Genomic DNA, 25083 nt, shown 5'->3' on the forward strand with positions numbered 1-25083 from the left:
ACCGTGCCGCCCTAAAGGGTATGTTTACTAAAGGGTATGTTTTATCTCCCGTCCACCACACACCAGCTCCGGCTCCGCTCCCGTCCACCACACACCAGCTCCGGCTCTGCTCCCATCCACCACACGCCGGCTCTGGCTCTGCTCCCATCCACCACACTCCAACTCTGGCTCTGCTCCCATCCACCACACTCCAGCTCCGGCTCTGCTCCCGTCCACCACATGCCAGCTCCGGCTCTGCTCCCGTCCACCACACGCCAGCTCCGGCTCTGCTCCCGTCCACCACACGCCAGCTCCGGCTCTGCTCCCATCCACCACACGCCGGCTCCGGCTCTGCCCCCGTCCACCACACACCAGCTCGGCTCTGCTCCCGTCCACCACACACCAGCTCGGCCCCTACACCCATCCACCACACGCCGACTCCGCTCCCGTCCACCACACTCCAGCTCCGGCTCTGCTCCCGTCCACCACACGCCAGCTCTGGCTCTGCTCCCTCATGCTCACCCTCTGACCCCCCATTCTCAGCCTCTGCTCCCCCCCACGCCCAGCCTCTGCTCCCCCCACATGCCCAGCCTCTGCTCCCCCCACGCCCAACCTCTGCTCCCCCCATGCCCAACCTCTGCTCCCCCCCATGCCCAGCCTCTGCTCCCCCCATGCCCAACCTCTGCTCCCCCCATGCCCAACCTCTGCTCCCCCCCACGCCCAGCCTCTGCTCCTCCCCCCACGCCCAGCCTCTGCTCCTCCCCCCACGCCCAGCCTCTGCTCCTCCCCCCACGCCCAGCCTCTGCTCCCCCCACATGCCCAGCCTCTGCTCCCCCCACGCCCAACCTCTGCTCCCCCCATGCCCAACCTCTGCTCCCCCCACGCCCAGCCTCTGCTCCCCCCCCACGCCCAGCCTCTGCTCCCCCCCACGCCCAGCCTCTGCTCCTCCCCCCCACGCGCAGCCTCTGCTCCTCCCCCCCATGCTCAGCCTCTGCTCCTCCCCATGCCCAGCCTCTGCTCCCCCCACACTCTTCCTCCCCCCTCCACACACCGTCTCCCTTCTGTCCTCTGCGGGGTATCGGCCGCTCCCTCCTCCGGGCTTCTTGGTGTGTTGTGCCGAGCTGACTGCTCTGCTACTCTGCTGCGCGCTCTCCACAGTGGAGGAATGGTACAGGACCTGCAATGACATCACAATCATGTGACTCAAGGGGGAGGAGCCACAGCATTTGCAGGCTGGAAGCTGAAGGAGATGGGAAACTTGTGAGAGGTAATGGCGGGAACAGGGAACATGGGGAGGACAGGGGGTGTGTGATAGAAGGGAGCAGGGGGTGTGTGATAGAGGGGAGCAAGAGGGTGCAGGGGGTGTGTGATAGAGGGGAGCGAGAGGGTGCAGGGTGTGTGTGATAGAGGGGAGCGAGAGGGCGCAGGGGGTGTGTGATAGAGGGGAGCGAGAGGGCGCAGGGGGTGTGTGATAGAGGGGAGCGAGAGGGCGCAGGGGGTGTGTGATAGAGGGGAGCGAGAGGGTGCAGGGGGTGTGTGATAGAGGGGAGCAAGAGGGTGCAGGGGGTGTGTGATAGAGGGGAGCGAGAGGGCGCAGGGGGTGTGATAGAGGGGAGCGAGAGGGTGCAGGGGGTGTGTGATAGAGGGGAGCAGGAGGGTGTGTGATAGAGGGGAGCGAGAGGGTGCAGGGGGTGTGTGATAGAGGGGAGCAGGAGGGTGCAGGGAGTGTGTGATAGAGGGGAGCAAAAGGGTGCAGGGTGTGTGTGATAGAGGGGAGCAAGAGGGTGCAGGGTGTGTGATAGAGGGGAGCAAGAGGGTGCACGGGGAGTGTGATAGAGGGGAGCAAGAGGGTGCAGGGGGTGTGTGATAGAGGGGAGCAAGAGGGTGCACAGGGTGTGTGATAGAGGGGAGCAAGAGGGTGCACGGGGTGTGTGATAGAGGGGAGCAAGAGGGTGCAGGGGGTGTGTGATAGAGGGGAGCAAGAGGGTGCAGGGGGTGTGTGATAGTGGGGAGCAAGAGGGTGCAGGGGGTGTGTGATAGAGGAGAGCAAGAGGGTGCAGGGGGTGTGTGATAGAGGGGAGCAAGAGGGTGCAGAGTGTGTGTGATAGAGGGGAGCAAGAGGGTCAGGGGGTGTATGATAGAGGAGAGCAAGAGGGTGCAGGGGGTGTGTGATAGAGGGGAGCAAGAGGGTGCAGGGGGTGTGTGATAGAGGGGAGCAGGAGGGTGCAGGGTGTGTGTGTGATAGAGGGGAGCGAGAGGGTGCAGGGGTGTGTGATAGAGGGGAGCAAGAGGGTGCAGGGGGTGTGTGATTGTTATAATAATTGTAATAAAGTTCTTTCTTTTATGTGCGTGTATATAGACATATATATCCATACGTGTATGTGTGTGAGTATATATATATATATATATACACATGATTGCATATATGCCATTATTATGCTTAGACTGAAACTCTTTTCTGCTGATGTAATACATGGGTGTAATGCTTAGTTTGCTATCCTTATCTAACGTACAAAAATAAAAAGTCATACCTTTACTTCTCTGGTAACGTAGATAAGGATATCTTATCTCCACAATTTTAAGCGTGCCCTGAAAACGCATATATTCAGACTGACTTATCGCCTCAACACATTAACCTAATCTATCCCTGGGTGGCACAGCCAAAAGTTTTGCCATAACCAGGTTCCTCGCATCATGTTCCCACATGCTTTATGCATCCATTAGCCCTCTGTGTCTGTACTGTTACACACTTAACATTATGGCTGGTCCATACAATCAGGGCAACTGTTACCACCCACCTTTCGTGTCTCCCTCTTTCCTCATAGACTAAGATTGCGAGCAGGGCCCTCATTCCTCTTGGTATTTGTTATAATCTACTGTATGTGATTATTGTTATGCTGTAATGTCTATTGGCTGTACAAATCCCCTCTGAAATGTAATGTGCTGCGGAATATGTCGGCGCTATAGAAATAAAATGTATTATTATTATTAAGGATTGCTAACAGCTAAGTATATTGTATGTACTATTTTTGCAAACGAAGTATGTTTCAACGCCCTCCTCTTTTATTATTTAAACTCTAAGAATATGTATTGAGGCAGACAAAGGACTGCTCACATCTGGTGTGGCTGTCATTCTCTCTCCATGCTAGCATGACCAAATAAAGGATCTTACTTATTCAGGTCTGGACGATTTCTAATTGGAAGACTGAAACTCCACTGACATTTGGTGTGTTGGCCAGGAAATCCAACACCTTTCCCTCACCGGTGAGTACTGTAACCCATGCACGGGGGAGTCTGGAACTCCTTAAGTAAGTCCTCCGTCTTGAGGAAGCATTGACAGCGAAACGCGCGTCGGGGTTTAGGATCTTTTAGCGGGCCACTTGGCATTTATGTAACAAGAGCTGGGAACAGGTAATATGTATTTATGAGACATCTATAGCGTTATTCGCATATCTGATTGTTAGCCTTCATAAGTATAGCTTTCTGTGTAATACAATGGCAGCACTTGCAGCCGCCTTATATGCTTAGGTCTATAATGAGACTTTGCACTATGCAAGGCACATGGCAGCATTGGGAACTGCCTTAATGAGATTCCTGTGTTTTCAATGCAGGATACACACTCATTTAATAGTGTGGCTTTGAGTGTGCTATACTATGTCTATATTGAGCTGAAAAATATTCAGAATTGAGAGTCCTCAGTGGTTGATACCTTTTAATGGCTAACTGAAAAGATGGTAACACATTGCAAGCTTCCTAGACTACTCAGGTCTCTTTATCAGGCTAGACTAATACAAAATCTGAAGAGTCACATATTTATGCACAATACAACACAGAAAAAATGCAATAGATGAGACAAGTGACGTGAAGCAGAACTATCAATATGGGAGAGGGAGAAACATAAATATTGGACCAGTACATAGATAAGGAGTTTTACAGTCCTCTGATTGGGGTCTCCTAATGTGTTGTGATGCCCCTACAAGGTCTTGGAAGCAAATTCCTTAATTGATGTAAAAAGACATAAATCCATGCGACACTTTCATTCCAGCACTGAGAGTGTCAAAGGTCGTCATAAATTTATACTCACAGACTCTTCTCTCTCTCTGAGATGTGAAGTTACCTTTCAATACCAGTAATTTCATATCCGTGGTGTTGTGGTCCATCATACAAAAATGTTTTGCCACAGGTAGATCCCTTCTTTTTTCTCTTATTGTGTGATGATGAGCATTCATCCTTGTTCTAAGCTTTTGCCCGTTCTCCCCCACATACAGACTCCCAGTTGGACATTTAGTACAGATAATTAAGTACACCCCATTAGATGTGATGCAGCTGAGAGTACCTGGGATCTTGTAGTCCTGATGTGAGTTGGGGATCTTTATCTTGTCCGTGGTCATTATAAATGGACAGGTTTTACATTTTTTTCTGGTTTCAAGGAAAGGTTCCTGCAGCTGATGGAGAGGACAGGGAGCTTCTGACAATGATGCTTCTTACATTTGGGGGCTGCCTAAAACACAGCAGTGGGGGGTCTGGAAACATGGATTGTAATCGGGCATCTTTTTGCAGTAAAGGCTGTAATTTCCGTGCCGCTCCCCTTAGCACTTCCAGATTTGGGTTGTAGGTGACCACTAGAGGCTCCCGGTTATTCTCTTCTTCAGCTTTGTAATGTAGCAGGTGATTCCTTGACATTCTGGTGGCTCTTGTAATCTGGTTTTGAATTGTTCTTGGATGGTAGCCCTGACTCAAAAAGGACTTTTTGAGGCGACCAAGGTGTTTGTCTCTATCCATGGGGTTGGAACATATACGATTGTATCTGATGGCTTGGCTATAGATAGAGTTCTTTATGTGTTTTGGATGGAAACTGTCCCATTTCAGGTATGTTGGACGGTCGATTGGCTTCTGATACAGGGATGTCTCTATTTCATTGTTTTTTAGCTTAATGATGGTGTCCAAAAAGTTAATCTCAGTGCTGGAGTAGTTGAATGTTAAATTGATGGTGGGATGAAATTGATTAAACTGTTCGTGGAACGTCTTTAGCTGTTGCTCAGACTCCGTCCAGATGATTAAAATATCATCAATGAAGTGGTAGTAGGCCAGGGGCCTGATGGGGCATGAGGACAGAAAGTCGCTTTCAAGCTTGGCCATGAAAAGATTGAGCTGGTAACTTTAAAGTAGACCATATGGCTAAATATACATAATAGGAAGAAGCACGTCATAAAGAATTTTGTTATTAATAGGAGCATTTACTATACGCCTTTGATGTGCAAAATATTTAGTGGATACGGTTCTCATTATGTTATATGTGACTACTACAGTGCTAATCTAAAATATTATGTGAATTGTAATTTATTAAGCCATGTGGTTATTACAAAGATAAAATAAATATTTGCTATGGAGAAATAAGCTGTAAGAGGCAATTTAACTTTGTATAACAAATTAAATAATATACTTTTAATAATGTGAGATCTTAGAGACATTTTGGTCTTATATGTTTGTAGATATTATAGTAAATATTTTTTGCACTATTATATGCATTTGGGTATATATGACTCCTTTTATGTCCCTGAAACTTGTGTATACGCTAAATTTTGATCTTTCTATGGTATGAGGCACTTTATTTTATATGTATATGTTGGAATAAAGATTGGAATTTTTAATGAGTATTTCTATCACACTTTTTTGATCAGGAAGTAGCGTATTGTCTACAATGATCAGTATGTTTCATTAAAATAGAACCCAGTATAAAATTTTGCCGGTATTGTTTGAATGTTGTTTTCTGGTAAGTGTGCTGTTTTGTCTGTCTTTTAAAACTACATAGAACGAAAACGCCATAACTATATGTTTTATGTTACACATGAGACTCCTTGAGTGATCTCTTGAGTGAATGTATAAGGATTGGAATATAAAATCCTGGGTGTATAAGGGAGTCCAGTAGGCGTGGTTGACATTCACCTGTGGACTGGAGACAAATCATAGTTTATTATAGTGGTATAAATCACCTAGATACATGCCACCTGATTCCCATAGAGAATATTCTATGTAGTTTTGTTATATGTTTTTCTTTTAATAGCACAGAGTGACTGAACCTCCTCGTTTCACTGAGGAGAGTCCGCGCCGGTGGTGCTCTGAATACCTGATATTAAGAACGGGAACGTCTCTGTTTATAAAGAGGCGGTGTCATTGGACTTTATCTCAGCACTTCAGGTGTAGGAGTACGAGGGAACTTTACTCTCTTGTCTTATATGTCTCTGCGTATGTGTGTATGTCCAGTCCCTAACTGTGAAGATCGTTGTGTGTTTGTACTGTTACACTAGTCAGAAGTCCTTGTGAGTATATGTATCTTTGTGATATCAGTGACCATAGTCTTTGGGGAACTTTGTTATTATTACACTGTGTTGTGACACTCGCCCCTTACAGGCCTTCATTGGGTGGAGGTGGCAGGATATAGCGATACAAGCTGGTAAATATCTAGGACATGGTGTAATCAGTGAGGATTATTTAGATCCTGGATATTAGTAGCAGTAATTGAATTGTTGCTATTGGTTTATTATCTTCTTGTTGACATATGAATTTCACTGATATTTGTCAGACTTCTTATAAGTGGGTAGAAATCCATTGTGCTCCAGGGTTTATATTGTGTATAGTCCTCATCTTGTTTGTCTTTTTGTGTTTAAGAATTTTATGTAACATCATTATGGGACTTTATCCCATAGATACAGATATATATATTTTAAGGTCTTGTCCTCATTGTAAGGCAGTAATGTTATTGACCATTTCATGTGATGGCTGGAAAGTTATTAAGATTGTACCAAGAGGGTATCCATGGAATGAAACTGGATATGGTCCTTTCTCATCGGGTACCCAGAGAGAACAGTCTTCAGATCAGATGTGCAATGTGTCCTTATTGGTAACTTATAGGCCTAACTCTTATATATTATAACAAATAGAGAGTAAACATTGTAGATCCCTGACATTGTCTTTTTAATCTTGAAAAACTAGGAGAAGGCACCACCCAGAGCACACAGTCCTGAGGTGGGGAGATAAGCTGTGAGCATGAGAAATGTTTTGGAATGTGGTTGTTTGTGGTTTTAAGATAAGAAGGGACCACTAGAAGAGCTGAGGGTGTCCCCTGACCAGATGGGTTGTATTTGATGATAAAACTTACTTTGATAAAATGTGAAAATTTGGTACAAGAAAGGGGTAATGAGAGGAAAAATTTAATTTGGCTAAAGTAGAAATACATTTATAAAACACTGTATTTCCAGAAGTAACCGTCCTTGTGGTAAGCCATGAGGTCACTTTTCTTGTTGATTCAGCAGCAGCACTAGAACCTTAGTACATCCAGAAGAGATACCGACTATTGGACTGTCTGCTGCCTGCATAGTGGTAAAAGGAGCAAGTGGTAAGGGCCACAGAGAACCATTGTCTACGCCTGTGGAGACACCGGGCCCTCGGCACAGGTAAAAATGCAATTATACAAATTATAATATCAACTGTGTGGGAGGGATATGATGCAAGCCCTGAGCCTGGGAATAATTCCTACTGCTGCCGGACTATAGGTGAAATCCATGGCTGAGACAATGGTGATCCAGGGGTATGGGGAATCTAGATACTTTTACAGTCTAGATCTAGTAACTGCAGGACCATCCTTTATCAAGGAAGCAATAGATAAAGGTATACAAATGTAGATTTTCACACACCTGAAGAACTACACTGCACCATGTACTACAGGTATTTAGGGGTCCTGATGTAAAATATGAGAATTTCCATGCTCTAGATTGTTCTTGGACACTCTATACTGGGATCATGAAGGGAAATGTGTCATCAGTTTTAAACTGGCAGAACTAATTAAATTGTTGTTTTTTGCTTTTTAGAGGTTCTGTGCCACATGTTTCCCTCTCCAGATGTAAAGTAGATCATGGAAATTCCTTTGTGATTTTGTTAAAGAGTGTAAGGAAAGTAACAATGGGAGGATTTGGGTGATGGCTTATTTTACAATACCAGACTGCAGGCATGTTCACAAGTTCTAAAGTGGAACACCATTTCTAAACCCAGTGTCCACCTGCAGCGAGGCAGGGGAACGAGTGAGAAATGCTGATCCTTTCCTAGAATTAGAGGAAGAATTGATCACATACCCAGAATCGTTGTGGTCCACATGACCTGCAGATGTGGGATTGATAAAAGGGCTGATTATATCCTGTCCAGCTCACCTTGTAACACAGCCAGTAGGGAGGGCGCCCCCATCTGTAAGCGAGGCAGTGATAACAAGAGCCCCCACAGTGCCGGACCCCCATACTCTGCTGAATGACTGGAGGCCGCAAAATAAGGTCTTTACAGTGAGATCTCAGTAATGTCAGTGGAGTTTTAGTCTTCCAATTAGAAATCTTCCAGACCTGAATAAGTAAGATGTTTCTTTATTGATCATGCCGGCATGGAGGCAGAATGACAGGCACACCATATGTGAGCAGTCTGTCTGACTCTATACATATTCAAAGAGTTTAAATAAGAAAAGAGGAGGGCGTTCAAAATACTACGTTTGCAAAATAGTACATACATTGAAATATGCTTAGCTGTTAGCAATCCTTATCTATGTTACCAGAGAAGTATGACATTTTATTTGCATGCAAGACAAGGATAGCAAACTAAGCATTACACCCATGTCTTCTCATTACACCAGCTGAAAAGAGTTTCAGTCGAAGCATAAGAATGCAATCATGTGTATATTATATATATATATATACACATACTCATACACACATACGTATATATATATATATATATATATATATACACTCACTGGCCACTTTATTAGGTACACCATGCTAGTAACGGGTTGGACCCCCTTTTGCCTTCAGAACTGCCTCAATTCTTCGTGGCAGAGATTCAACAAGGTGCTGGAAGCATTCCTCAGAGATTTTGGACCATATTGACATGATGGCATCACACAGTTGGCGCAGATTTGTCGGCTGCACATCCCTGATGCGAATCTCCCGTTCCACCACATCCCAAAGATGCTCTATTGGATTGAGATCTGGTGACTGAGGAGGCCATTTGAGTACAGTGAACTCATTGTCATGTTCAAGAAACCAATCTGAGATGATTCGAGCTTTATGACATGGCGCATTATCCTGCTGAAAGTAGCCATCAGATGTTGGGTACATTGTGGTCATAAAGGGATGGACATGGTCAGCAACAATACTCAGGTAGGCTGTGGCGTTGCAACGATGCTCAATTGGTACCAAGGGGCCCAAAGAGTGCCAAGAAAAAATTCCCCACACCATGACACCACCACCACCAGCCTGAACCGTTGATACAAGGCAGGATGGATCCATGCTTTCATGTTGTTTACGCCAAATTCTGACCCTACCATCCGAATGTCGCAGCAGAAATCGAGACTCATCAGACCAGGCAACGTTTTTCCAATCTTCTACTGTCCAATTTCGATGAGCTTGTGCAAATTGTAGCCTCAGTTTCCTGTTCTTAGCTGAGAGGAGTGGTACCCGGTGTGGTCTTCTGCTGCTGTAGCCCATCTGCCTCAAAGTTCGACGCACTGTGCGTTCAGAGATGCTCTTCTGCCTACCTTGGTTGTAACGGGTGGCAATTTGAGTCACTGTTGCCTTTCTATCAGCTCGAACCAGTCTGCCCATTCTCCTCTGACCTCTGGCATCAACATGGCATTTCCGGCCACAGAACTGCCGCTCACTGGATTTTTTTTCTTTTTCGGACCATTCTCTGTAAACCCTAGAGATGGTTGTGCGTGAAAATCCCAGTAGATCAGCAGTTTCTGAAATTCTCAGACCAGCCCTTCTGGCACCAACAATCTTGCCACGTTCAAAGGCACTCATCACCTTTCTTCCCCATACTGATGCTCGGTTTGAACTGCAGGAGATTGTCTTGACCATGTCTACATGCCTAAATGCACTGAGTTGCCGCCATGTGATTGGCTGATTAGAAATTAAGTCTTAACACACAGTTGGACAGGTGTACCTAATAAAGTGGCCAGTGAGTGTGTATATATATATATAAATATAAGAGAATTGGGATCCAGCAAAAAGATGAAAGTTCACCAGAATTATAAAATCTTCTTCTTTATTTATCCATTAATTCATGTAAAAAATATATGAGGAACTCCAAACAATTGGTAACATTCCAGCAAGGGACTACATGTTTCAGCACTATGTGCCTTCTTCACGGTCCTATTTGAACTGAGCTCCAACACTGACAATATATCCTCCTTTGTGGAACATATTCAAATGACCCTTAATTAAAAGCAGTGAAACAAACCAATTAAAAACACCTGAGTAGATGGTTGAAACTCAGTTCAAAAATATTGCTAGAAAAATACATATATTGAACATGTTTTATACATAGACCAATGATATAAACATTTGGTAATAAATCAACAGTGATGTGGAATAACTGCCACAAAAAAAAAAAAAAAAATTATTTTATAAACATATATGAAAAAATACATCAAGTAGTAGGCGCGATCTAAATATCAGAGACAATCACAAATATAACTCTCAAAAGGAATAATATATTGGAGTAGGTATAAGATAGAGATATAATCTTTTGAAAACTAATATATGCACTCTATAAAAAAAAAAAAAAAAAAAATTCTACTCTTATTTTCTTACTTAATATTGTGTAATGAGATCCATTCTACTGTTCAATCCGTCAGGAACTCTAGTCTCTAATAAAAAGATCCACCTACTTTCTCTAGAGAGGATTTTACTTTTATACTCACCACCCCTACGTGGTTTTGTAACCACCTCTATTCCCCTAAAGGAAAAGCTTTTTAAATCTCCTTTATGCACATTAGCAAAGTGTTTGGAAACCGCAGAGGCTCCTGCAATAGGCAAATTATATATATATATACATGCACATAAAAAAAAGAACTTTATTACAATTATTATAACACCCAGGGACACTGCTGGAGGAGCCAAGAGGGGAGCATTGCTGCCGGCCGCAGGCTGGGATGAGGGGTCATTTGAATGTGTGGCGCGCCGCTGTGGGTGTACGGTGCTGCGGGGGCTCTGCCGACATTTTGTGAAAGGACAGAACCCCCGCAGTTTATATATTTATATTTACTCATTTATATAGCTCTATTAATTCCACAGCACTTTACAGACATTAGTGGCATTGTCCCCAATGAGGCTCACAATCTACATTCCCTATCTTTAGAGACGGACATGCGGCGCGTCTTTCCAGATCACAACATGTCTGTTTATTTGCGGAGACGCGATAGATCTCACCCTACAATGTATTGGACGCGGTGAATCCACACGGTTCAGTGATCACATGTGGAGTCACCTGCGTTCAGTAGCCGGCAGCGGACGTGTGCTGCGTACAAAGCGCTGCCAATTCCTGATCGTGTGCACCGGCCTAAGGGAATAAATCAGTCAATTTCAGAAAAAAAACAAATTCCTCTGACCTCTGCTGGTGTCAGTGCCGTCTGTGGCCCCAACGGGGATTTATGTGATTCCTATTTTAGGGGGATTCAGGCAGAGCCCCCGGACGCACTGCAGAAGCGCAGTGTGAACAGGGCTTAATATCCTATTGTGTGGAATAGTGCCGTCTACTATACTATTCACACTGTCCCAGTGCAGCAGCCAGACACGGACGCCGGGCAGACATGGACGCCGGGCAGACATGGACGCCGGGCAGACACGGACGCCGGGCAGACACGGATTCCGGCCAGACACGGACAGCAGCCAGACACGGACACCGAACAGACACAGACACCGGCCAAGCACAGACAGCAGACAGACATGGACACTGGCCAGACAGGTGCAGCAGCCAGACACGGACACCGGCCAGACACGGACACCGGCCAGACAGGGACACCAACCAGGCATGGACACTGGGCAGACAAGGACACCAAGCAGACATGGACACCAAGCAGACATGGACACCGGGCAGACAAGGACACCGGCCAGACACGGACACCGGCCAGACACAGACACCGGCCAGACACAGACACCGGCCAGACACAGACACTGGCCAGGCACAGACAGCAGACAGACAGGGACAGCAGCCAGACACGGACACCGGCCACACACGGTCACCAGGCAGACATGGACACCGGCCAGACATGGACACCAGCCAGGCATGGACACAGGCCAGACACGGACACCAAGCAGACATGGACACCGGGCAGACAAGGACACCGGTCAGACACAGACGCCGGCCAGACACGGACAGCAGCCAGACACGGACAGCAGCCAGACACGGACACCGGCCAGACACGGACACCGGCCAGACACGGACACCGGCCAGACATGGACACCGGCCAGACACAGACACTGGCCAGGCACAGACAGCAGACAGACAGGGACAGCAGCCAGACATGGACACCGGCCACACACGGTCACCAGGCAGACATGGACACCTGGCAGACACGGACATCAGCCAGAAGACACTTTTTTTTATAAATCTGTTGCTGTTGTCTTTCAGAATATTTCCTGCCAACACTGTAAATAAATCCACAGCAACAATGGTGGGTGTGAACAGACACTACAGGGGATTTCTGAGAATGTAAAAATAATTAGCATGAACTGATAAATTCCCCGTGGCTCCAGCACCGATGCTCGAGGGGTCTCTGCCAGTCTCAGCACTGGGCTGCAGGGGTCTTGTGGCTCCAGGGGTCTCTGTCAGTCTTAGCACTGGGCTGCAGAGGTCTTGTGGCTCCGGGGGTCTCTGCCAGTCTCAGCACTAGGCTGCTGGGGTCTTGTGGCTTTGGGGGTCTCCGTCAGTCTTAGCACTGGGCTGCAGGGGTCTTGTGGCTGCAGGGGTCTCCGTCAGTCTTAGCACTGGGCTGCAGTGGTCTTGTGGCTCCGGGGGTCTCCATCAGTCTTAGCACTGGGCTGCAGGGGTCTTGTGGCACCAGGGATCTTCATAAGTCTCAGCACTGGGCTGCAGTGGTCTTGTGGCACCGGGGATCTCTGTCAGTTTTAGCACTGGGCTGCAGTGGTCTTGTGGCTTTGGGGTTCTCCGTCAGTCTCAGCGCTGGGCTGCAGGGGTCTTGTGGCTCCAGGGGTCTCCATCAGTCTTAGCACTGGGCTGCAGGGGTCTTGTGGCTTCACCTTATATTATAGCTGCAAAATGAATAAAAACCATCAGGGCCCCCGAACCATCGGCCACGGAGCCAGAGGGGATTTAGCAGAGTAGTTTGGGGGACATATAGGACTTTAATCTCTTTTTATTCTGCTGTTTGTGAGGTAGGATGTAGAAAAAGACGGCAATTCTGCTAATGTTTTCTATTATGTGACTGTACGGCCCCTTCACACGACCTGTCATGTTTTTCACAGATGCCACGTGTCCCCTATTTGACCTACGGTGCTGCTCTCATGTCCGTGTTTTCCCAGCATCACAGATGACAAAGGACCAAGACAAGTCTATGGGTCCGTATAAACATGCCGTCCGTGTGCTGTACATGTGCAGTCCGTGTGCTGTACATGTGCTGTCCGTGTGCTGTAGATGTGCTGTCCGTGTATTGTACATGTGCTGTCCTTGTGCCATCTGTCTGCCATACAAGTGCCGTCTGTGTGCTGTACATGTGCTGTCCGCGTGTTGTACATGTGCCGTCCAAGTGCTGTATATGTGCTGTCCGCGTGTTGTACATGTGCCGTCCATGTGCTGTACATGTGCTGTCCGCGTGTTGTACATGTGCCGTCCATGTGCTGTACATGTGCCGTCCATGTGCTGTCCATGTGCCGTCTGTGTGCTGTACCTGTGCCATCTGTGTGCCGTACATGAGCTGTCTGTGGGCTGTACATGTGCCATCCGTGTGCTGTACATGAGCCGTCCGTGTGCTGTACATGTGCCGTCCGTGTGCTGTACATGTGCCGTCCGTGTGCTATACATGTGCCGTCCGTGTGCTGTACATGTGCCGTCCGTGTGCCGTCTGTGTGCTGTACATGAGCCGTCCGTGTGCTGTTCATGTGCCGTCCGTGTGCTATACATGAGCCGTCCGTGTGCTGTACATGTGCCGTCCGTGTGCTGTACATGTGCCGTCCGTGTGCTGTACATGTGCCGTCTTTGTGCTGTACATGTGCTGTCCGTGTGCTGTACATGAGCCATCCGTGTGCTGTACATGTGCCGTCTGTGTGCTGTACCTGTGCTGTACCTGTGCCATCTGTATGCCGTACATGAGCTGTCTGTCTGCTGTACATGTGCCGTCCGTGTGCTGTACATATGCCGTCCGTGTGCTGTACATGTGCCGTCCGTGTGCTGTACATGTGCCGTCCGTGTGCTGTACATGTGCCGTCCGTGTGCTGTACATGTGCAGTCCGTGTGCTGCGCATGTGCCGTCCGTGTGCTGTACATGAGCCGTCCGTGTGCTGTACATGTGCCGTCCATGTGCTGTCCGTGTGCTGTACATGAGCCATCCATGTGCTGTACATGTGCCGTCCATGTGCTGTACATGTGCCGTCTGTGTGCTGTACCTGTGCTGTACCTGTGCCATCTGTGTGCCGTACATGAGCTGTCTGTGTGCTGTACATGTGCCATCCGTGTGCTGTACATGAGCCGTCTGTGTGCTGTACATGTGCCGTCCGTGTGCTGTACATGTGCCGTCCGTGTGCTGTAAATGTGCTGTCCGTGTGCTGTACATGTGCCGTCCGTGTGCTGTACATGTGCCGTCCGTGTGCTGTACATGTGCAGTCCGTGTGCTGTACATGTGCCGTCCGTGTGCTGTACATGAGCCGTCCGTGTGCTGTATATGTGCAGTCTGTGTGCTGTACATGTGCCGTCCGTGTGCTGTACATGAGCCGTCCGTGTGCTGTACATGTGCCGTCCATGTGCTGTCCGTGTGCTGTACATGAGCCATCCATGTGCTGTACATGTGCCGTCCGTGTGCTGTACATGTGCCGTCTGTGTGCTGTACCTGTGCTGTACCTGTGCCATCTGTGTGCCGTACATGAGCTGTCTGTGTGCTGTACATGTGCCATCCGTGTGCTGTACATGAGCCGTCCGTGTGCTATACATGTGCCATCTGTGTGCTGTACATGTGCCATCTGTGTGCTGTACATGTGCCGTCTGTGTGCTGTACATGTGCCGTCCGTGTGCTGTACATGTGCCGTCCGTGTGCTGTACATGTGCCGTCCGTGTGCTGTACATGTGCCGTCCGTGTGCTGTACATGTGCCGTCCGTGTGCTGTACATGTACCGCCTGTGTGCTGTACATGTGCTATCCATGTGCTGTACATGTGCTATCCATGTGCTGTACATGTGCCGTCCGTGTGCTGTACGTGTGCCGTCCGTGTGCCGTCCGTGTGCCGTCCGTGTGCCGTCTGTGTGCCGTCCGTGTGCTGTACATGTGCCGTCCGTGTGCTGTACATGTGCCGTCCGTGTGCTGTACATGTGCAGTCTGTGTGCTGTACATGTGCCGTCCGTGTGCTGTACATGTGCCGTCCGTGTGCTGTACATGTGCCGTCTTTGTGCTGTACATGTGCTGTCCGTGTGCTGTACATGAGCCATCCGTGTGCTGTACATGTGCCGTCTGTGTGCTGTACCTGTGCTGTACCTGTGCCATCTGTATGCCGTACATGAGCTGTCTGTCTGCTGTACATGTGCCGTCCGTGTGCTGTACATGTGCCGTCCGTGTGCTGTACATGTGCCGTCCGTGTGCTGTACATGTGCCGTCCGTGTGCTGTACATGTGCCGTCCGTGTGCTGTACATGTGCCGTCCGTGTGCTGTACATGTGCCGTCCGTGTGCTGTACATGTGCCGTCCGTGTGCTGTACATGTGCAGTCCGTGTGCTGTACATGTGCCGTCCGTGTGCTGTACATGAGCCGTCCGTGTGCTGTATATGTGCAGTCTGTGTGCTGTACATGTGCCGTCCGTGTGCTGTACATGAGCCGTCCGTGTGCTGTACATGTGCCGTCCATGTGCTGTCCATGTGCTGTACATGTGCCGTCCGTGTGCTGTACATGTGCCGTCTGTGTGCTGTACCTGTGCTGTACCTGTGCCATCTGTGTGCCGTACATGAGCTGTCTGTGTGCTGTACATGTGCCATCCGTGTGCTGTACATGTGCCGTCCGTGTGCTGTACATGTGCCGTCCGTGTGCTGTACATGTGCCGTCTGTGTGCTGTACATGTACCGCCTGTGTGCTGTACATGTGCTATCCATGTGCTGTACATGTGCCGTCCGTGTGCCGTCCGTGTGCCGTCCGTGTGCCGTCCGTGTGCCGTCCGTGTGCCGTCTGTGTGCCGTCCGTGTGCTGTACATGTGCCGTCCGTGTGCTGTAAATGTGCTGTCCGTGTGCTGTACATGTGCCGTCCGTGTGCTGTACATGTGCCGTCCGTGTGCTGTACATGTGCCGTCCGTGTGCTGTACATGTGCAGTCCGTGTGCTGTACATGTGCCGTCCGTGTGCTGTACATGAGCCGTCCGTGTGCTGTATATGTGCAGTCTGTGTGCTGTACATGTGCCGTCCGTGTGCTGTACATGAGCCGTCCGTGTGCTGTACATGTGCCGTCCATGTGCTGTCCGTGTGCTGTACATGAGCCATCCATGTGCTGTACATGTGCCGTCCGTGTGCTGTACATGTGCCGTCTGTGTGCTGTACCTGTGCTGTACCTGTGCCATCTGTGTGCCGTACATGAGCTGTCTGTGTGCTGTACATGTGCCATCCGTGTGCTGTACATGAGCCGTCCGTGTGCTATACATGTGCCATCCGTGTGCTGTACATGTGCCATCTGTGTGCTGTACTTGTTCCGTCTGTGTGCTGTACATGTGCCGTCCGTGTGCTGTACATGTGCCGTCCGTGTGCTGTACATGTGCCGTCCGTGTGCTGTACATGTGCCGTCCGTGTGCTGTACATGTGCCGTCCGTGTGCTGTACATGTGCCGTCTGTGTGCTGTACATGTACCGCCTGTGTGCTGTACATGTGCTATCCATGTGCTGTACATGTGCTATCCATGTGCTGTACATGTGCCGTCCGTGTGCTGTACATGTGCCGTCCGTGTGCTGTACATGTGCCGTCCGTGTGCTGTACATGTGCCATCTGTGTGCTGTACTTGTTCCGTCTGTGTGCTGTACATGTGCCGTCCGTGTGCTATACATGTGCCATCCGTGTGCTGTACATGTGCCGTCCGTGTGCTGTACATGTGCCGTCCGTGTGCTGTACATGTGCCGTCCGTGTGCTGCAGATGTGCCGTCCGTGTGCTGCAGATGTGCCGTCCGTGTGCTGTACATGTGCCGTCCGTGTGCTGTACATGTGCCGTCCGTGTGCTGTACATGTGCCGTCCGTGTGCTGTACATGTGCCGTCCGTGTGCTGTACATGAGCCATCCGTGTGCAGTACATGTGCCGTCCGTGTGCTGCACATGTGCCGTCCGTGTGCTGCACATGTGCCGTCCGTGTGCTGTACATGTGCCGTCCGTGTGCTGTACATGTGCCGTCCGTGTGCTGTACATGTGCCGTCCGTGTGCTGTACATGTGCCATCCGTGTGCTGTACATGTGCCGTCCGTGTGCTGTACATGTGCCGTCCGTGTGTTGTACATGTGCCGTCCGTGTGTAACATGGAAAGTCTATGAGAAGCTTTGTAATTCCATTTCCATTATCCATACGGATGACCAAGATCAGAGTCTCATTACCCCGAGTAGAGAAGCTCCAGGGACAAAGACCCCGTCTGGTCCTAACACGCTGGGGGCCCGGAGTATCCAGCCACGGGGCCCGGAGTCTCTCATTTGTGGCCCCAGCGTTTCCTGTAGAATAAATCCCTTTCTCACACAGTCCTGTAGTAATGACTTTGTTCTCACGTTTTGTAGGAGGGTTCGTCTGACTCCATCTTATGTTATCAGTATAAGTGCAGGATAGGAGAAATGTGGTCAGTCAATCCACGCTGTGAATCACTGAGGAATGAGTTCTGTGAGACTCTGAAACGCGTAGAATAAAGTCCACTGTATTAATAATCTGAGTTTTTCGTGATTCGCAGCGCGGATTGACTGACCACATTTTTCCTGTCCTGAATCTTCTATGTTGGTCCCTCGTGGATCTGTGGTTCTGCAGCAGCGAATCCTCCATTGCCGGTTACAAATCTCCATTTGGTGAGTGTATCACTTGCGATTGTTATCTGCACTCCGGATAATGCACTATTGTGCTATTTCTCTTTTACAGCAATATTAGTATAAGTGCGAGAGATGAGAGACCGACGACCGCAGTTTTACCGTGTGTGTCCGACAGAGGCGTATCTAGGCTTTCTGGCACCCGGCGCAAGAATTTGGTTCGCCCCCCCCACACACACACATGCGACTTGCACACTTAGCCATGTACCCACGAGCTGCTCTCCCTAATGCCCTCAATGTTCAGTGAGAATCTGAGAGAAGCAGGAAGAGAAGCTCGTTGTCACAGGACCATAAGTATGAGAGTCGCATGTGAGTGAAGTGTCCGTGTGATGACACGGGAACCTGCAGAGCTGAATCCTGACATTGCAGCTTCTGAATTCTCACAACGAATGCACTGCACACTTTTAGGATTCTCACTTGCCGATGTACAGTCATGTCAGCACAAGTATGTGATTTATATACTTCTGGCCACATTCCTACTAGACATGCCCGGCCTCACTCCGTTCATTTTCATTGAGTGAGGCCACACACGTCTAGTCAGCATGTGACCGTATGTATGTAAATTACCGGCACGAGAGAATCCTGACAGCGTGCAGTGAGCACTGTGAGAATTCAGACGTCTGCAGTCACATAGAATGTCTGCAGACTCAGCACAAACCTGGACAACCCCTTTAATGTTACTAACAAATAAAAACATGAGAATAAGTCAGTATCACAAATAACATTTACCTCAAGGTACCTTATAGATGATGTCGTCTCTGGAGTCGTTCTCCTTTTCTTCATCTTGTCCAGACCCCATGATGAGTTTTCTCATCCACATCTCATCTCTGCAGACTTCCATCTTCTCCGGTCTTCTGCAGCAAATCTCCACATGACGCCCTTAAAGATAGAAGTGTCATTATAAAGCTCCTAAATACAAATATCTGCAATATACTGTCGCCTCACACTATTCCCCTCCCTCCTCATACTGTCTCCTCTATCATCCCTCTGTTCACAATACTGTCTCCTCATATATTTACCCCCTCACTCTCTATACTGTTTGCTCACACATACCCCTGACTCCCCATACTGTCTGCACACATCCCATCACCCTCACTCCCCATACTGTGTCCACATACATTAACCCGTTTGCTCCCCATACTGTCTGCACCCATCCCCCATACTGTTTCCTCATACATACTCTTCATTTTGTGTCCTCAAATCTCCCCACTCATATTAAATCCCCCATCCCCAATTCCCCACACACATTAAGTACCCCCCATCCTGACTCCAAATCCCCCCACCCACATTAAATGCCCCATCCCCACTCCAAATCCCTCACACACATTAAATAACCCCCATCCCCACTCGAAATCCCCCCCACATTAAATAACCTCCCATCCCCACTCCAAATCCCCCCACGCATTAAATAACCCCCCATCCCCACTCCAAATCCCCACACACATTAAATAACCCCCCATCCCCACTCCAAATCCCCCCACACATTAAATAACCCCCGTCCCTACTCCCAAATCCCCCAACACATTATGTACCCCCACTCCAAATCCCCCCACACATTAACCCCCATCCCCACTCATTAACCCCCCACACATTCACCCCATCCCCACTCATTAACCCCCACACATTCACCCCCATCCCCACTCATTAACCCCCCACACATTAACCCCCATCCCCACTCATTAACCCCCCACACATTAACCCCCATCCCCACTCATTAACCCCCACACATTAACCCCCATCCCCACTCATTAACTCCCCACACATTAACCACCATCCCCACTCATTAACCCCCCACACATTAACCCCCATCCCCACTCATTAACCCCCCCACACATTAACCCCGATCCCCACTCATTAACCCCCCACACATTAACTCGCATTCCAACTCATTAACCCCCCACACATTAACCCCCCCACACATTAACCCCCATCCCCACTCATTAACCCCCATCCCCACATTAACCCCCCCACACATTACCTCCCATCCCAATTCATTAACCCCCTTCCCCAAATTAACCCCCCACTCATTAAACCCCTTCCCCCCTCATTAACCCCCCAACCCCACATTAACCCCCATAATGTCCTCAGGTTTCCCTCTCCTCCTCCCATATGTTCCTCATCTTTCTCCACCACACCACATGAATATGTCTGCATCCTGGCCTTGCGCCGAGTCCTCATACACTGTCCTCAGTAAATTTACTCCCCCTGCTCCCTCCCTATCCATTCCATGGGACTCTGCAGCCATCCCGCAATCTTCCCTTGCACAGTCGGTGGTGTCTTCAGCTCCATTACCCGTCTGAAGCACTTACCGCACCAACCGCAACGCTGCCTCACTGCCCGAGTCTTCGCCTCTGTAGAGCTGGCATGTGATGTCAGCAGCGTGATCATGTGACCTGATCATGCTGCTGGCGCATGCGGAAGTGCCGGTGGCGGTGAGGCGCCGCTGGCAGTGGCGGCGTAGCGGCGCTTACACCTCTCCAAGTGAGTCAGACAGTGTATGTACTAGTACACAGACGTGCAGCACTTTCTCTGCGCCAGCTGCAAGTTTGACAGCCAGCTCAGAGAACTGGAGAATCTGAGTGTGGGGGCGGCAGAATGCTGCCAGCGGGGAGTCTCCTCTTTGGACCACCGCATCAGGCAGCCCGATGGTGCTCCCTGTCGGCTGCACTCTGGGCAAATGCCCCAGCTGCCCCCCCTGGATACGCCCCTGGTGTCTGACATCAGTTCTACAGTGTGAGAGATGCGGGTTCTGTGACCGAAGCTGGGGGTATACGGGTGTATACAGTATACACAGGGGTCTGCGACTGAAGCTGGGGGAATACGGGTGTATGCAGTGTACACAGAGGTCTGCAACTGAAGCTGGGGGTATACGGGTGTATACAGTGTACACAGGGGTCTGCGACCGAAGCTGGGGGTATACGGGTGTATACAGATTATGCAGTGGTGTCTGTGACTGAAGCTGGGGTATACAAAGTACACAGAAGGGTCCGCACAAAGGCGGCTTTGCTCCGTACACCTCGTACACACATGGCTCTGCTCCGCACACCTCGTACACACACGGCTCCACTCCGTACACCTCGTACACACGTGGCTCTGCTCCGTACACCTCGTACACACACTGCTCCGCTCCATACACCTCGTACACACGTGGCTCCGCTCCGCACACCTCGTACACACAGGACTCCGCTCCGTACACCTATTACACACACGGCTCCGCTCCATACACCTCGTACATACACTGCTCCGCTCCGTACACCTCGTACACACAGGGCTCCGCTCCGTACACACACGGCTCTGCTCCGTACACCTCGTACACACGCGGCTCAGCTTCGTACACCTCATACACACACGGCTCCACTCCGTACACCTCGTACACACGGCTCTGCTCTGTACACCTCGTACACATGTGGCTCCGCTCCGCACACCTCGTACACACACGGCTCCGTTCCGCACACCTCGTACACACACGGCTCACCTCCGTACACCTCGTACACACAGCTCCGCTCCGTACACCTATTACACACACGGCTCCGCTCCATACACCTCGTACATACACGGCTCCGCTCCGTACACCTCGTACACACAGGGCTCCGCTCCGTACACACACGGCTCTGCTCCGTACATCTCGTACACACGTGGCTCCGCTCCGTACGCCTCATACACACACGGCTCCACTCCGTACACCTCGTACACACGGCTCCGCTCCATACACCTCGTACACACAGGGCTCCGCTCCGTACACCTTGTTCACACAGGGCTCCGCTCCGTACACCTTGTACACACACTTCTCCGCTCCGTACACCTCGTACACACAGGGCTCCGCTCCGTACACCTTGTACACACACTTCTCCGCTCTGTACACCTCGTACACACACGGCTCCGCTCCGTACACCTCGTACACACAGGGCTCCGTTCCGTACACATCGTACACACACGGCTCCGCTCCTTACACCTCGTACTCACACAGCTCCGCTCCGTACACCTCGTACACACACAGCTCCGCTCCGTACACATCGTACACACACGGGTCCGCTCCTTACACCTCGTACACACACAGCTCCGCTCCGTTCACCTCGTACACACACAGCTCCGCTCCGTACACCTCGTACACACAGGGCTCCGCTCCGTGCACATCGTACACACACGGCTCCGCTCCGTACACCTCGTACACACAGCTCCGCTCCTAACACCTTGTACACACAGCTCCGCTCCTAACACCTCGTACACACACTTCTCCGCTCCGTACACCTCGTACACACACGGCTCCTCTCCGTACACCTCGTACACACACGGCTCCGCTCCGTACACCTCGTACACACACGGCTCCGCTCCGTACACATCGTACACACACGGCTCCGCTCTGTACACCTCGTACACACGGCTCCTCTCCATACACCTCGTACACACACGGCTCCGCTCCGTACACCTCGTACACACACGGGTCCACTCCTTACACCTCGTACACACACAGCTCCGCTCCGTTCACCTCGTACACACACAGCTCCGCTCCGTACACCTCGTACACACAGGGCTCCGCTCCGTGCACATCGTACACACACGGCTCTGCTCCGTACACCTCGTACACACAGCTCCGCTCCTAACACCTTGTACACACAGCTCCGCTCCTAACACCTTGTACACACAGCTCCGCTCCTAACACCTCGTACACACACGGCTCCTCTCCGTACACCTCGTACACACACGGCTCCGCTCCGTACACCTCGTACACACACGGCTCCGCTCCGTACACATCGTACACACACGGCTCCGCTCTGTACACCTCGTACACACGGCTCCTCTCCATACACCTCGTACACACACGGCTCCACTCCGTACACCTCGTACACACACGGCTCCGCTCCGTACACCTCGTACACACACGGCTCCTCTCTGTACACCTCGTACACGCGCGGCTCCTCTCCGTACACCTCGTGCACGCGCGGCTCCTCTCCGTACACCTCGTAGACGCGCGGCTCCTCTCCGTACACCTCGTAGACGCGCGGCTCCTCTCCGTACACCTCGTAGACGCGCGGCTCCTCTCCGTACACCTCGTAGACGCGCGGCTCCTCTCCGTACACCTCGTAGACGCGCGGCTCCTCTCCGTACACCTCGTAGACGCGCGGCTCCTCTCCGTACACCTCGTAGACGCGCGGCTCCTCTCCGTACACCTCGTACACGCGCGGCTCCTCTCCGTACACCTCGTACACGCGCGGCTCCGCTCCGTACACCTCGTACACGTGCGGTTCCGCTCCGTACACCTCGTACACGCGCGGCTCCGCTACGTACACCTCGTACACACACACGGCTCCGCTCCGTACACCTCGTACACATGCGGCTCCTCTCCGTACACCTCGTACACGCGCGGCTCCTCTCCGTACACCTCGTACACGCGCGGCTCCTCTCCGTACACCTCGTACACGCGCGGCTCCTCTCCGTACACCTCGTACACGCGCGGCTCCTCTCCGTACACCTCGTACACGCGCGGCTCCGCTCCGTACACCTCGTACACGTGCGGTTCCGCTCCGTACACCTCGTACACGTGCGGTTCCGCTCCGTACACCTCGTACACGCGCGGCTCCGCTACGTACACCTCGTACACACACACGGCTCCGCTCCGTACACCTCGTACACATGCGGCTACGCTCTGTACACCTCGTACACGCGCGGCTCCTCTCCGTACACCTCGTACACGCGCGGCTCCTCTCCGTACACCTCGTACACGCGCGGCTCCTCTCCGTACACCTCGTACACGCGCGGCTCCGCTCCGTACACCTCGTACACGCGCGGTTCCGCTCCGTACACCTCGTACACGCGCGGCTCCGCTCCGTACACCTCGTACACGTGCGGCTCCGCTCCGTACACCTCGTACACACACGGCTCCGCTCCGTACACCTCGTACACACACGGCTCCGCTCTGTACACCTCGTACACACACGGCTCCGCTCCGTACACCTTGTACACACAGGGCTCCGCTCCGTACACCTCGTACACACACGGCTCCGCTCCGTACACCTCGTACACACACGGCTCCGCTCCGTACACCTCGTACACACACGGCTCCGCTCTGTACACCTCGTACACACACGGCTCCGCTCCGTACACCTTGTACACACACGGCTCCGCTCCGTACACCTCGTACACACACGGCTCCGCTCCGTACACCTCGTACACACAGGGCTCCGCTCCGTACACCTTGTACACACAGGGCTCCGCTCCGTACACACACGGCTCCGCTCCATACACCTCGTACACACACGGCTCCGCTCCGTACACCTCGTACACACACGGCTCTGCTCCGTACACCTCGTACACACACAGTTCTGCTACATCCACCCTGTAAACCCCTCCTGACCCCACACATAAACTTCTCCTCATCCAGCACCATGACAACCAGCACAGCAGAGTCCTGCACACACTGAGGCCCCTGATCATGTGACCCCTGACTCCGCCCCTCCTGTGACCTCATCACAGGTCCTGTGTGCACAGAGCAGCTGTAGAAATCTCCGGCCTCGGGGGTCTCACCAGACTTCGCTCTTTTCTTGCAGGGGCCGCAGTGGATTTCATCCTGGATCCATAGAGCTGAATAGAGGAGCGATGTTCCTTCACTCTGATGGGAATTGATGGTGACGTTTGTCCAACGTCCACGTTACCGAGTAAATCCCCCCAGGACTGCAGCCGGTAAAGACCCCGATATCCACAGGTGTCTCCTCTAATTGGGGGAAAGGGATAGAAAAGCCTCTTATCCCGAGGGGAAACCCTGTACATGGAGACATCGGCCTCAGATCTCTCCTGTCCTGTTCTTCCAGAAAAGCCTCAAACTTCTGTGTGTGACTCAGAGCTGAGATCTAACGGGAGAGAAGATTCCAGTGCGGGGAAGACGGGAAACCTTCATATAGACGGCCGGTGGGGATGGAGGCAGTGACCGACTCTGGCCAAATCTGTCTCTAGAGCCGTAGTAGAAGATGGAGATGTCGTCCTCATCATGAAGGAGTTATTTCTCATGTCGCGTGTAATGAATATCTCCTGCAGTATTGCTAAT

General features: G+C 50.9%; 1 long non-coding RNA gene across 1 annotated transcript; it reads left to right on the forward strand.

Annotated features, from left to right (window-relative positions):
- The first annotated feature begins 1113 nt into the window (after window positions 1–1113).
- On the forward strand, window positions 1114–24951 carry LOC141074018 (uncharacterized). The gene is made up of 4 exons (XR_012227118.1): window positions 1114–1246; window positions 3160–3243; window positions 13284–13376; window positions 24590–24951. It is a non-coding gene; the product is annotated as an uncharacterized lncRNA (long non-coding RNA).
- Window positions 24952–25083: the final 132 nt, after the last annotated feature.

Source organism: Dendrobates tinctorius, unplaced genomic scaffold (assembly GCF_039654945.1).
Source record: "Dendrobates tinctorius isolate UK_male_01 unplaced genomic scaffold, ASM3965494v1 ptg000322l, whole genome shotgun sequence".
Lineage (NCBI taxonomy): Eukaryota > Metazoa > Chordata > Amphibia > Anura > Dendrobatidae > Dendrobates > Dendrobates tinctorius.